At 36.6% G+C, this 15,219-nt stretch overlaps 3 long non-coding RNA genes across 11 annotated transcripts; 2 read left to right on the top strand and 1 right to left on the bottom strand.

The window, feature by feature from the left end:
- Positions 1-5,226: 5,226 nt before the first annotated feature.
- Positions 5,227-13,118, bottom strand: LOC135718128 (uncharacterized). 7 transcript variants are annotated; one of them, XR_012337980.1, is made up of 10 exons: positions 12,341-13,118; positions 10,199-10,259; positions 9,915-10,073; positions 8,287-8,346; positions 8,146-8,190; positions 7,304-7,381; positions 7,140-7,193; positions 6,738-6,909; positions 6,526-6,627; positions 5,227-5,867 (listed from the first exon to the last, which is right to left on the bottom strand). It is a non-coding gene; the product is annotated as an uncharacterized lncRNA (long non-coding RNA). The 7 variants fall into 7 exon arrangements; XR_010520565.2 differs by lacking the exon at positions 5,227-5,867 and having other exon boundaries at positions 6,161-6,627; positions 12,341-12,437; positions 12,546-13,118; XR_012337983.1 differs by lacking the exons at positions 5,227-5,867; positions 12,341-13,118 and adding an exon at positions 11,341-11,837 and having other exon boundaries at positions 6,160-6,627; positions 10,176-10,259.
- On the top strand, positions 5,876-9,921 carry LOC135718127 (uncharacterized). 3 transcript variants are annotated; one of them, XR_012337985.1, is made up of 6 exons: positions 5,876-6,141; positions 6,777-6,882; positions 7,131-7,213; positions 7,321-7,399; positions 8,299-8,364; positions 8,824-9,921. It is a non-coding gene; the product is annotated as an uncharacterized lncRNA (long non-coding RNA). The 3 variants fall into 3 exon arrangements; XR_012337986.1 differs by having other exon boundaries at positions 7,159-7,213; XR_012337984.1 differs by lacking the exon at positions 5,876-6,141 and having other exon boundaries at positions 6,744-6,882; positions 7,159-7,213.
- Positions 10,217-15,048, top strand: LOC135768841 (uncharacterized). Its single transcript, XR_012337979.1, has 4 exons — positions 10,217-10,862; positions 11,849-11,949; positions 13,299-13,384; positions 14,018-15,048. It is a non-coding gene; the product is annotated as an uncharacterized lncRNA (long non-coding RNA).
- The last annotated feature ends 171 nt before the right edge of the window (positions 15,049-15,219 follow it).

Below are 15,219 nucleotides of genomic sequence, written 5' to 3' on the forward strand. Positions count from 1 at the left end.
TCCACATGTAGCCAGCACACCACCCCACGTGACACAAACCTGCCAATGTACGCGTTTGCGTAGCAAGTGCGCAATTTGACGACATAGTACGCTGGTAGGACTTGCCCCTCTAAACTACGGACATGTGAGTTCTGTGGCAAATATGCACGTGCGGTACTCCTGTCTGACAACACGATTCAGCAGCGTGGTGAAGCAGTTTCAGCTAATCATTGTAGAAAAGCAGAGAATAACAAGTCTACTGAACCTACAACGTAACATTCCCGTTCCTCTCCTCCTCCCCTCTGCCTCAGCACCGCTCTACTCAATGGCACTGCTCTGCCTCACTCTCTGTACCCCGTTCCCCATTTGCTGCAGTTGGGCTTAAAAAGGTAATGTATGTGTGTGTGTGTGTGTGTGTGTGTGTGTGTGTGTGTGTGTGTGTACCTGGTAATTATCACGTTGTGGGGACCAATTGTCCCCACAAAGATAGGAATACCAGTGTTTTTGTGACCTTGTGGGGACATTTTGATGTCCCCATGAGGAAACAAGCTTATAAATCAAACAAAATGATGTTTCTTGAGAGTGTGAAGTATCAGAAAGGTTTCTGTGATGGTTGGGGTTAGGGAATGGGGTAGGTAAGGGGAATAGAATATACAGTTTGTATGGTATAAAATGCATTACGTCTATGGAATGTCCCCACAAAACATGGAAACCAGAATGTGTGTGTGTGTGTGTGTGTGTGCGTACGTGTGTGTGTGTACGTGTGTGTGTACCTGCCAGCTTTTGGTAAATGTGAACCGTTACACGTAAGGATTCACTGGGAAAGCATTCGAGTCGAAGTCTAAGTGAAAAAATAATGTGTTGTGTACAGTAAGTATAATACATAAAATATAGGGGTGTGACGAGATCTCGTGCGATTAAATATGTATCGCGAAATTAATTATGTCACGAGATTCCGCGGGGAGGTCAAATGCTGGCCGTTTCTTATACAAAATGCTGCATCCAGAGGTTGCATTTGTAGACTGCATACGTCATAAATTTAATGCATTATATTCTGTCTTTTACTGCGTTTGCTTTTTAAATCTTGCTCAATAATAACAGTGACTGTATCATTTCTACTGTAAAGAATTGGAGAAATATTAAAGATTTAAATGGATTTAAACGTTGTTTGGCTAAAAGCATCCATTTAAAATTAAAGTAACTGAAGTGGGTCATTTACCGCCCCCTATAGGCATTTGTTATAGTACATAATTTTGTTTTTTTAGGCTATATAAATGTGTTTACTAGTTTTGATACTTTATTTGGACGAATTATTATTGCATTGTCATTATTATGTAATGTTAAAGGTTATTATTTTATTACCAAAAATATCAAATTACTTCATTATCAATTAGCAAAATAATTGTTAGGGACAGTCCTAGATTAGTTAAAACATTTCAAAATAATGTGATTTCAGTTTCCCATTCATTTATTTTATCATTGAGAATTTCTTAAAAATAAAGTAAAAATCTTGTCTCGTTCTCGTGAACCCAATCTCGTGTCTCGTCTCGTGGATTAAGTGCCCCGTCACACCCCTAATAGAATATGAAAGATATGAAAATGCTAAGGTATGAAAAGTAGGCCTAATTTCAGTAATCAGTCAATATAAGTAGTTTTAGACTTTCAAATTTCTGTTGTCCTTTATAGGCAGGAGTTAGTGACGATGTCAGGAAGACAGAGCAAATTCAAAACTGAGTGGAAGGAAAACCCCCAGTTCAGGGAATGGCTAGAAAAAGTGTCTGGAGATGTGCATAGGGCATATTGCAAGCTCTGCAGGAAATCTTTTGATATTGGTAACATGGGAGTCTCAGCAGTCAGGAGTCATGCACGGGGACAAGGCCATGTTAAGATTTCTGGACAGTTAAACAGTGAAAGAAGAATGACAGATTTCATGAGGAATACTTCATCAGACACAGGAGAGGGAAGTAGCTGTTCAACAAATAGAGAGCTACCAACAGCCAGTGTACATGAGGAAAGTGCCAGTAATGAAAGTACAGCATTACAATTGCCTAGTACAAGTGAACAGAGAAAAAGATCAGAAACACAGGGGAGCTTAGCATTCTTTTCAAGCCAAGCTGTGTTTGAAGCAGAGATTCGCTGGGTAATTAAGATGGTGATGTCACACTACTCGTTCAACTCCAGCTCTGATATCTCCATTTTTGGTCAGATGTTCCCAGACAGTGAGATTGCCAAGAAGTTTGCATGTGGTGCAACAAAAGCAGCTTACCTTATATGTTTTGGCTCGGGTCCTTATTTCAAAGAGCAACTGATCAAAGATATAAGAAAAGCACCATGCTATGTAGTTTCCTTTGATGAATGCCTGAATAAAGTGACACAGACAGAACAGTTGGATGTTGTAGTGAGGCACTGGAGTGAACATGAAGGAAAGGTTGTGATGCATTATTTTGATTCAGAGTTTTTGGGACACACTCAAGCAGAGAAACTTCTGGAAAGGATCAAGAGAGCCCTGTCACCACTTAATCCCAATAAGCTGTTACAGATTTCAATGGATGGCCCTGCTGTCAACTGGAAGCTCCTGAGGATATTCCAAGAGGACAAAAGCCAAGAGGACCCAGATGCACCAAAGATGATAAATTTGGGAAGTTGTGATTTGCATGTTCTTCATGGAAGTTTTCAAGATGGAGCGAGAGAAACCGGTTGGAAGGTGGGAGATGTGCTCAGAGCACTTTGGAAGATGTTCCATGATTCACCAGCAAGACGAGCTGACTTCATTGAGGTGACCAAAACAACAACATTTCCTCTGAAGTTCTGTGCCCATCGATGGGTTGAAGACTTGGCAGTCGCAGAGCGGGCATTGGAAGTGTGGCCAGCTGTGCAACAGTACATCACCAGCCACCAGAATCTCCTTAAAAGCAAAGTACCATCATCTGCATCCTACTGTACAGTAAAAGGTGCCACAGCTGACCCTCTTTTTCAGGCTAAGCTCCAGTTTTTTGCATTTGTTGCTAGACAGCTGAAGTCTTTTTTGGATAAAATTCCAAACAGATGCACCAATGGTGCCTTTCCTTGCAAAAGAGCTCGAGTCCATCCTGAGATGCTTGCTGTCATGCTTTATTAAGAGAGAAGAATTGGAGAAGATGAAAACATCTGTCCAGCTGCTGAAACTTGATGTCCAAGACAAGTCAATCCATGTGCCACTCAAACAATTGGACACCGGATTGGCTACAAAACAAGCTTTGGAGAAAGCATCTAAAAAGCTCCAGGAAAATCCAGTGAACATACAGGTTTTCAAGAAGGAATGTGTCTCATTCCTTGCTGTGACCAGCAAAAAAATTATGGAGAGAAGTCCTCTTATGTACCCAGCAGTGCGGCACATGAGCTCCCTCGACCCTGTGATCATGGTGACAGAGACTGAGACTGAGCATGCAATAGCAATGTTTGAGAAATTCCTACAGGTTATCCTCAATGCAGGATGGTGCACTGCCTCAGAGTGCGACAAAATCCTTGCTCAGTATAAAATATTCTCAGTGCATGCAAGTGCAAACCTCAAGGCAGAATTCCAAGATTTTTCACACAGTTGCAGGCTTGAAGAATTTTTTGGGAGATTTATCCGTGAAAGAGCAGAGTATGCAGCACTGTGGGACATGATGAAATGTCTCCTACTCCGTGAACAAGGACATGCTAGTGGAAAACTTGAAGGAGAGGAGTCTGATAGCATTGCGCCTGATCCAGGATGCAATGGCTAAGCATGCAGTTGATGAAGCCCTGCCAAAAGACCTAATCCAACACTGCAAGAATGAGGTATATGCAATACCTTGAGGATGAAAAAAAGAATAAAGAACAAACTGTAAATGAGAAGAAAAGAAAGGAGCTCCACCAAGACATAGAAAATGTCAAAGCAAAACAGAGAAGAATAATGAAAAGCAGTGAGATGATGCAGAAAGAGGCAGACGAAATGGCAATGAGAGCAGAAAAAAAACAGGACTTCACATTACTGTCCAAATCCAATGCTTATCGCAAAAGTGTGGCCGAGAAAAAGGAAGAGCTGCAAGCCCTAGCAAAAACACTGGAAGACCTGCAGAGCAGCGTCAAGAAGCTACAATAAAAGATTTATTTTAGAGGAACATTTTAATTGAAATGACATTGCTTTGTTTTATTTTGACCTTTTTGCACCGCAGTATAGGATTTGAGTTTGATATTTATAGTTTTGATTTATTTTTGCAGTGATTTTCATTTTTACTTGAAGAATGCAGGTGTCAGATGCACTAAGTCAACTGTAAGTAAACAGTAAACAGATAAAGTAAAGGAAATTGTTTTGGTGATTTATTGAACATAAAATATTTTGTTGAGAAAGTACAAGAGAGACAGACTGAGATGAATAAACATTTTAAGCAATCTGGTTAAATGTACAAAATATAAGGTACAATTGTAGAAAATAGCAAAGCTTCTCCAAAGCTTGGGATATATGATATACTTCAGATCCATTTCATACACCAGTAGGCTTAATGGATTTGCATTTAAACACATTTAGCTTTACTGTACAAAAGCCTCAGTTGTCTTTAAGTTATAAATAATTCTGATCAATCAGAGTGTTTTGCATATGTGACGTCACCGTGGGAGGAGGAGCTAATTCGCTGATCGGGAAGAGAGATTCAGTGCACGTGAGATGGTTAAGAGTTCAGCAGCTGTATTCAGTTTAGTTAAGTTTGATTCGAAGACTAATTTGAGTTATACTGGGTTACAGTGTGCGTACATATGCAGTAAGTTGTGATTGCTATATATATATATATAAATACTTTGATTGGTTAGGTAATTAGTGGTGGGCAGAGCGAGGCTTCGTGAAACACTGAAACAGTTGAATCAATTGTGCCGTATGTTTCGAGGCTTCGAAACATCAATCCGAAACCGCCTCCACAGTGACACCTAGCGGTCGTTTGCATGTCTTTACATGAAGCAGCCTTGACAAGATTTTAGACGAGCGCTGACTAATTGTATCCCACATGTTGTTTGATTGACACAAGTGATAGAATGGGAGAGTGGATAGTGCTCTCGACTCTCATGCGTAGATCTTAGGATCGAACCTGGGAAATGCATGCGCTACGTCATCATAATAAAATGGTTTTTGTTGTTGTTTTAACATCTGTTTGACAACTACATGAGCTTTTAGGCTCACAATTGTCGATAACTATAGGCTATTCGGGTCTATTTAATGAAAAAAAAATAATAGAATAGAGATATACCAAATAAATAATAACCCAGATAGCACACGTACGTCTCAGATACGTATCTGCGAGGTAATCACTCAGATTTCCATTCCGTCTGGAAAACGTATTATAAAGGTCGTTTGCCCATATGAATTACGTATCTGAGACGTACGAGCCCAGCCGTTTTGAAGACGCTTTTAAGATCTTTTCAAGACGCTTGATATTTAGAATGATGGTTAGCAGATGTTTCTAAGATATTTCCAAGATGTTTCTTAGATCTTTAAAAGATCTTTATAAGAGCTTTAATCGAGCTCTTTCTAAGATGTTTCTGAGAGCTTTAAAAGACGATTAAAAGATCATTAAAAATAAATTGCTCTAAACTACATCTTCTACACAGTTATACACATTATTACAATATATCATTGACAACAATTAAAACAGTTTTTTCAATAAAACAGGCAGTTGATTGCGTAAAATTTATTAAAATTAGACAAAGGAAAACATTCATAAGATGCATATTTACACGAGTGTATGCAAAAAAGCAACGTTTTTCTATAACATACAAAGAAACACAATATCTTTAAATTAATCAAATGCTTCCTCGGGCAAAGAACATCTTTTCCCGATTTTCCGCGTCTCCTTCAGTGGTAGACGGACGGATTCTTCATCTGCAGCAGATGCATTCTAAAAGAAACCATTACAAAAATAAGGAAAAATGAATTTTACAAACTATGTCATATGTTTTCTTTGTTTCCTCAATATAACTCTGATAATGTCAAACAAAGATAAAATCATCCGTATTAATCGTCAATATCGTGTATATTATTAATATGAGCGTCTTTGCGTTAAATTCGTGCTACACCACACCATGCACTTATATCGACGTCGCAATGCAAAAGAAGAAGGGCAAGAAAGAAACCTGTCCTGGTCTGGCGATTTAAGGGGACATTTGTTTAAGGTATGTAGTAATAATACATTTTAATAATGCTGGGTGTGGGATTAGTTAACTAGAAATTTCGTTGATAATTAGCAATGTATGTACAGTAACTAGCTAGTTCACGTTAGATATTTTATTCACGTGTCTGTGGTTATTTTAGGTTTTTGATAGTTAATTTCACTGATAGTTTGAGCCCGTGTAAATTTCTTAAAAAGCTGTAATTATTATTTTATTTAACATTATTATGTTTGCTGTCAAGACTGATATTTATTTATATATATTTATTGACGTTGATATGTAAACTTAACCTACTCAGTTGTACTTGACTAATGCAATAATGACAGGTCCACCTGTTTAAGTATATTGTAAAACATTTGAACATAACAACATTTGGACATAACATACACACATTGTTTCCGCCTGCATCACTTTAGTTGTATAGCTGCATTGCTGGTTAACACCTCTGGGCAGATTCTCCATGTTCTTCTTTTATGTGTAGCTGCTCACCTTAAACAGATACAGTACATTGAAGTAATGTTTAAAACAAATTAAGCCCTACAATATTGTTTATGTTTACAATAATTGGTAAAAAGTTTGACGGATAAAATGGTTCTTACCATTCTCTATATAAGCCCCTCTGTTAACTTTTGTTCAAGCCTGTCTAGATCTTTTATCAGTCTAGAAAGATGTTGGAGAAAAGACATCATCCTCTTCTATAATCTCCATCTGTAATTGGACTAACAACTGGACCAGTGAATGCAGGTGACTCCAAGATTGTCTCGCTTACAGCTGCAATATCAAAAAAATAATTGAATTGAGGCTTTTTATATACATTTAGTATTTTTTATTAAAATTCATAATGAGCATAAGTATACATTGATTTAAAACAGTACTCAAGACTGTAGATTTACTGTGAGGTTTTGAATGTTGGACAGATTATCAGACCTGCATCTGCCTCAGACATGTTGATGTTTAGCTAATGACGTGATAATGATAAATATTTTTTTTAGGCAACTTACTCTCCATTCGACCTTGCAGGTCACACCATGGTCTCAAGAGGGAAAATGAGTGCTCTATGGATTGAACAGAAAAGGTAGTATTAAACAGTGTTATGTTGTATTTAAATGCCATGAACAATGCGTTTATGTTTTCTTCCTAATTATGTCAACAAATGCTCTCTTACCTTGCATGGTACTTTAGGTGAATCAAAACTCCAACCATCTGTATGAGGGTCTGGATGGATAAAGGATGCCCACTGGAGCTGGAAATGATGGATCAGGTCATTTTCATTTGTCACATTTACAAAGAAGCACACTCTAAGGATTGCGTTACCCTGTCTGTGGAAAATACACTAGACAAAAGTATTGGGAGGCCTCATTCTAATAAACATGTTTATTTATTCCAGTATGTCCAATCAAAACAAATAAAAATGCTATACCATATAATACCACTACAAAGAATTTTGATTTTTGTTGCAACAGTTTTGTAAGTGCCTTTTTCTGTTCCGAAATGACTACAGCTTCTTGTACAAGTCATTGATAGGTTTAGGTGATGAGTTTTTGGCTAAAAACCTTTGAGTCATATCAAAGGTGTTAGCTGAGTTAAGGTCTGGGCTTTATTCAGACCAGTCAAAGTTCTTCCACACCAGACTGAATCACTAATTTTCTGTTTGAACCTTACTTTGTTTGTAGGGTCATTCTTAAGTTGGTATTGAAAAGGGCCCTGCCAAAACTCTTGCTATAAATTTAGCATCAAACGGTTTTTCTAGAATATCATATGCTGTAGCATTAAGATTTGTGCTCATGGAAATAAGTAAAGTATTTAAACCTGTTTATTAGAAGGAGGTGTCGCAATAGTTTTGTCTATATAGTTTATGTTTAACAAGCCAAAATAACTAGGGCTGCTTCTTTTTAAGAACTTTTGGGTATTTTTAAATCAGCCAGAGGAATAACAGTCCTTAAATGTGTAATGTACTGCCATAATTTTGTAATGATCAAACGTGAGGTCAGATTCTTGTTAACCTACTGTGTTCTTTCTTGATGGTTAGCCGAGTGTCCCAGGACAGAAAATCTGTTTCGTATGGATCAGAGTCAGACATTAACATCTAATATGTAATATCTAGTGATATGTTTTCTTAGATAATGCTGTGAACAAATGCTCTTTTACCTTGAATATTAGGTGGATCCACACTTGAACCATCTGTATGATGATCTGCACCCACTGGATCTGTAAATGGTGGTGCAGGTAAGTTTCACAAGTAAACAAACTCCAATCCTATTCAGACCATTCATGATTCCAGCAATAACCAAGTTTTTTCTTAACAATAAGACTGCATTTACAATGCAAATCTTAATGCACAGATCATATTTTTTTGACTATATTCATTTTTTGTTCTGATCTTTTTATATTTACATAAGACACTATTCATAACTGATATCGGTGTTACAATAATTTGCAAAACTACAGTTAATATGAGTGTCATGATTTGCACTTGAGTTTTGTATCGACTTAAGCCAGGGTCACTGCCAATTTAGGCATGTTTTAATTATGACACTTAAACAATTGTATATGTACTTCGATAAAGGTTTTTGCAATCATGGAAACATAAGTGAATCGCAGACAGCATTCTTCTTTTACGAATGTAAAATGGCTGGAGTAGTGATGTCACTAGCTAAATTAATTTTCATTTGACCTCCCCCACAGAAAGACACAGCACATCATTATATCGTTGGCTCCGCCCACTGGTGTTCAGTCTAAAGTAGTAGTTGTTGACAATCATAAAGTTGTAATAACAGTAAGATTGTGATGTCAGACAAACATTGTGCTGTTGCTGGCTGTGGGAAATTAGTGTCTTTGTAAGGGTCGCAAATAATTTGAAAATATTTATGTTTCTAAATATGCCCCCCTACCATGAACTAAACTGGACTGTTGCAGAGACCAAGTGTAGTAGGGTACACTACTATGCAGGTGACATTCTTTTGTTTATTGAAGCTATGACAAATAATTTGTCTGTTTAGTTAATGTTTTATACAGTGTAACTGTACCTAAACATTGTTCCTTGAGGTCCTCTGCTATTCACATTTTGTATGTCTTCCTTATTTAACACACCTTATTCAAATCATCAGCTCATTAGTAGAGATCTTCATGAACTGAACTGAGGCTGTGTCCAAATGTTCACACTTGTTGTCTTTGCACTAGACTACTTACATTACGGTTTTTTTTTGTATTTGGCCTAAGTATTCTAGTGGGCGTGAAGATCCCAAGCGTGCATGTAGAATTATTCATCCGATGGGACACACTTAGCATGGGTAAAAATTTCAATCCAGGTAGTGCCAGCAATTTGCACCAAAACGTATTTGTGTTTTATTTACTACTTTTAATTTATATTTAACATTTTTAAGTTTTTCTGTAAATAAAATGAACACTCTGAAATGAACATTTGCTTATATCAAACTTTTAGATGCAGAATTCTTTGCTCCTGTAAAAAAGCTCTTTGTTTTGAGTATGTAGCTTTATTAAAGTGTATTATTTATTCAGTAGTCCCTAAATAAACGACACAATGTTGCAGATGTTTCACAAAATGCATAACAATAATGCAGTGAACACCATAGAAATGTTAACATACAATTAAAAGTCTCATGCTTTACATCCAGAACATGATGCACGATAGGATGCACAAAGTGATATTTGGACGCAGCCTCAGTCTGTCAAATCAAAGAGACATACAGAATGCACAGAGCAGTGGGACTCCATGAACAGAGTTGAGAACCACTGCTGTAACTCATTATGCTTACCTGACTCATGCAGAATTCTGGCCTGGTGTTTGGTCCCCCTTTCTCTGGCTTGTGTCTCCATCATCATTACACTCTTGTCAGTGTAATAGTATCGTCGTCTGCATACCAGGACTTTGTTACTCAGCTGTCCCTTCTCCTTCAAGCTACATTTTTGTCAAGCTGCAACAAGTTGGAATACATAATTATTAACGTTTAATGATTTTAATGTATGAAATATGTAACAAAAGCAAAAAATGTATAGACATTCTATTAAGAAATTACCTTTTTGTTGTTTGTTTACTGACCTTTCAACCATATTGCATTTATAATTGATCATCATACCTTTGGTCTACTGTTAACAGGCTACTGTAGAAAACAAAGTCAAACAAAAAAGAGAGAAAAAATTATAAATGCTGAATGTGTCTCATCTTAAATACATTGTTGTTGTTTTTGTTTCATTGAATTTGGATGTTTTGATGATTTAAGGAAAATTTACGTAGCATATATATTGATGTTTTAAATCAGAGTTTGTTAATGACACTTAATCATTAACAAACATTTAAAAAGCTTTATTACAATACTAATTGATAATATTCATGTAATAATCTTGTTTTGTAACACCCTAAATCACTGAGCGCACAAACGCTACCCCTGTTACAAGCATGAGTGATTGACTTCAGGCACACATGCGCAAACATTGAAGTACCGCGAGAGTGATTCAAAAGCCCACGAAACAGTGTAATCACGCGGTACTGTGATGTCATACTGGTTAAGGCTAAGCCACGTGAAGCCTGACACAAGGGCTACACTAATCTTTGGGCTGGAGTAGCCTGTGGCTTCGTGTCTCATCGCGTTAAACGATCGCAGAACGATTTATTTCTCTTTTTCACCTCGATCTTTGGCCTCGTGTGATTTACCAAAACCAACATGTGAAGTTACAACGCTGACGAAGGAGTTTCATCAGTAGAGGTAAGTAACCAACATGTTATGCATGTAGTGGATCTAAAGATTGATTGTCGTATATGATCATTCTTTTTTTGGTTTGTTTGTAACGTTTATCAATGCAAGCCAAAACCGAGCTGCAAATCCCGAAGGCAAGGCACGTTGAACATGTAACCGTTTTCTCAGCGGTGGTGGGGTAAACATTTGCTAAGTTAGCCTAGACCAGCCCCTGTTTAACTTAAAGTTACTTAAGTTATAAAATGTATGAATCTTCCCGTCCGACTTGCTTGGCGTAAGTTAACGTTATGTAAACGATCGGTATTCACAAGAAGCCTTAAAGTTTTATAGCGAAGTGGTTTGATAATTAAGTTAATATATTTTATCAGTTGTATTAGCTATAAAGTTATTTATATCTGTGAATTAATTCGTATTTTTATCAGTTTCTAACAACACATACATGACAAAAGGCTAGCGTAACGTTAATAACGTACGTTAAGTTACTTACCAACACGAACAAACTGAGTCTGACAGACAAATTAACTTAAAGCCAACAATAAAAAAAAAAAAACATTATAAATTAACATAAACGTTATGTTTACGAATTATATTATTTACATGTTAATAATGATGTTAAATGCGAAGAAAATGTTGAAGTGTGCCTGAGGAAAAACGGTCATATCATGAAAATGGCGCTCACGTGACGTACGAATGGCCTCGCGACCACTGTCTATGCTCGCGCTTGCGCGACAGAAGGGTTAACTTCCTGCTCCAATCTGCAACCATTTGAATGCAGGGATAATAACAAATAACCAAAGTTTAATCATATTGCTGGATTTTTTTATAATGCTTAATAAATGATGCGTGTAAATTTACACATATTTATTACGTCACTGACATTGTTTTTTATTGCGTTTATTTCTTTTATATTGATTGAAAATGAAAACCTTATTTAATTTACCTAAAATTTGTTTGTGTTTAACACTGATTTATGTTGTTTTTCTGTTTAATATTAGTGTGTCCTGGAAAACGTGTGCTCGGAAACATGCAGAATACAGTATTTACAGAGCCGACCTTGAGGCACCCACTGATGGATAATCTGTTTACCTAAAAACAGGTAATGTATAAACATTGCAAATATAATGAATTCACAAGTATATAATTTCACAAATATTAAATATTATTAACAATTATTATTAATAATGTACATATTAAATTATATTATACATGTTCAGTTGTTCTGTTAAGTTATTTGAAGGATATGCATGGTAGATCAATTAGATTATCTTTCTCACTAGCTATAAGCAGCATGCTATAGAAATGTTCCACTTAAAGGTGTAGCGGAGGATTTTCTCGAATTTTAGAAAAGAAACGCCGTCTCCGCTTTTTAAAAAAAAATGCAATTGCGCAACACTCCAGATTGACAACTAGGAGGACCAATAGTCTTGATGATCCACCCGGAAAACCTAAATTCTCCGCAATACCTTTAATGTTTAATGCTCTTTTACCTTGATTGTTAGGGTGGTGTTCATACAAAGCAACTTATTGCTCATCTGCTTGAGAGAAAGTTACTGCTGGGGCTCTCCTGCTAAGGTTGTCTTAATTCTAAAAAGAAATTAAGTCATTTAGGCTTAGGTCATAGCAAGTTTTGAATGAATGACTTCACAATCTGTTTTAATAATGTTTATTTACAATGTATTTTATTCCACTTACCTGAATCGTGCAGAGGCTTGATGTTTAGTCCACCGGTTGTCTTCTCCAACCTCTGAGTGAAGCCACCACGAGTGGTCGTGTTAACCAATTTTTTTTAATTTTAGTGCACAGTGAGTGTGTCTACATAGTCTAAACGCTTAATAAACTGATAACGTGTAAGGTCATTTAAATGCATAAAATGGTTTTCTTTTATAGGGTAAAGCCCATAAATGGCAAAAACTGATTGGCACAGGTAGTTTTTTTGCTCTTAAACCAGATTTTAAAGTCTTTTTTGCCGTTTCGTATGTGCGTATGTCTCCACCTGTGATAGATAAACTTCACAAATAAAAGTAAATTAAAACGCTTGAAACATGTTAATGTAATAAGCTGATTTTTATAATATCATAATAAGATAATTGTCCTCTTATTATGTGCATGTAAACATACTCAATGTCTTTGTTTATCCTTTGTCTCAAGTCACACTGAGTGTGAGAAGTCATTTGTCCAGTGCTGTCGGGAAATCTAATGATAACTGCAATTCCTTCAGTCTAACATGATGGTTGAATTACACACAGATAAACTCCCACTTTATAGACCACAAGATTGGAGTTCAGGCAGATTAAGACAGTTGATTGAGTTTAGTTGTTATTGTTTGGCTGTTGCCTCATATTATTATTGATTTTGACCATTTTCTTACAGCCCTTGTCTGTCAAAATAATGCAACCTCTGGTTGTAAAGCACATTTTAAACTGATCTTCTTCATTCTGTCACTAGCCCACCACAATCCATGTTTACCAGCTGTGAAAGTGCAGGCCAAAAATCTTCCTTCACCTGTGGGCCTCTACCCACATGTAGATAAGGTAATGAATTATTTGATTACTGTCGCTGTTTCTGTCACTGGGGCAAAATAACTGCCCTAGAGAACATGAAGAATAGCCAAAACTGTGGTATTGCGCTAGCCCTAAAAATTTGAGAATCTTGATGTTTCTAACACATGGTACAACCGCTTAGTAGGCATGGGCCAGTATAAGATTCTGGCGGTATGATTACCTTTAGCAAAAATACCACGGTTTCACAGTGTTGCGGTATTCCCATTGCTACACTAAATTTTTTTATTTTTAAATGGCAGGGAAAAATAAAGCCTTTAAATTATATTATATATAATATTTTCGAAATGTATATTACATGTAAACATCAAATCAATCACATGACTTAATGAATTTTGTATAAATACAGTTCATACCTTGGAGACGGTTTCACAGACCATTTTAGTGGTTTTGTAACCTTGACTGTTTAAAACCACGGTGTACCTTAAAACTGGTAACCAGCCCATGCCTACCGCGTAGTATCTATTATTTAGGTGGTTGACAGGTCTGTTTGCATGTTATTGCATTGGTAATAATTTATTGTTTATAGTCCAATATTGATTGTGAGAATTATTTAAATTTCCTTAAAAATGTTCTAACATCTTTTCCTTTCTTTTCTTAATGCAGCATTTCAGGAGAAACCTGCCTGTGATCTGCTAAGATGCACAGATTCAACTTTGGCCCATTGTCATCCCAACACCTCATCTGCCATCAGTTTCGTTTAGTGTCGGTCTATTGCAAAAGTTCTTATAAACTTTAAATGAGACTTTGTGTTAAGCAGGGGTTTCCAAACTTTTCATTCCACAACATATTAAGCCCAGGATACACAGCAGGATTTTTGCAATCCAATAAGACCTTATCACACTGTGTGACAAGGATTGTTTAAACTTCAGCAGTAGACTGTCGATGAAGACACCTATTGCATCTGAAGCTGCGACATCTGTCATCAACATGCGCTAGTGGTACACAAATACAGGTATTCAGGTCGTAGAAGCAAACACATTGTTGATGTGCGTTGATCATGCTGAACTTCTTACACTGTCATAAAACTATCGTAGGTGTCTTTGGTCCCAGGACTGGGAAAACAGACGTCTTTAAACCTCTCACACTGTATGAGATAGGACCACCAATTAAGAGCCACGATCACAGAAATCTCCACAATTGTTTCACGATTGGTAATCTTTCATCTGGGACAGCCAAAAATCGTGCCATGTATTATGGGCTTTAGACAGGTGTAATCTTATAGTATATCAAAACCATTGCTAATAATTAATTGGACAAACCATTACTACAATGCAACACTCACTATCTTACGGTGCGACCCACAAGTGGGTCTTCACCCACAGTTTAAAAACCCTGAGTATGAGAAAGAGTATGTTGTATTGTAATTAAAGTCACATCTAAGTGTTATGGAACAGTTTGTCATTATATTCACAGTATTACATGGTTCTTTCAGCAGTTACTACGTTACAGTGCTCTTAAAGTGTCCTGATCAGCTTTGGGTCTTGTGAAGTAATGTAATGAGAACGTGATCAATAGCTTTGCAGTATTTTGTTACACTGTGGCTGTAATCATATTAACACATAGGTTAAACATTTTATTCAAATTTGGTAAACAAACTAGTCAATATAATTCATGCTGTGATGCTGGATTAAACCTGGTCAGATTGTGTATTGTGTTTTCAATTTTGTATGAGGTTTCTTCATCTATATAAACATTCTTAATATCACCTTTGGTTTGCTCAGAGTTTGTTCAGATGATTTTTTTAAACGAAATGTTGTGAAAATGCAAGGTGTGTTACACAATTTCAATGGATGGCGTGGGGTCAA

Source organism: Paramisgurnus dabryanus, chromosome 11 (assembly GCF_030506205.2).
Source record: "Paramisgurnus dabryanus chromosome 11, PD_genome_1.1, whole genome shotgun sequence".
NCBI lineage: Eukaryota > Metazoa > Chordata > Actinopteri > Cypriniformes > Cobitidae > Paramisgurnus > Paramisgurnus dabryanus.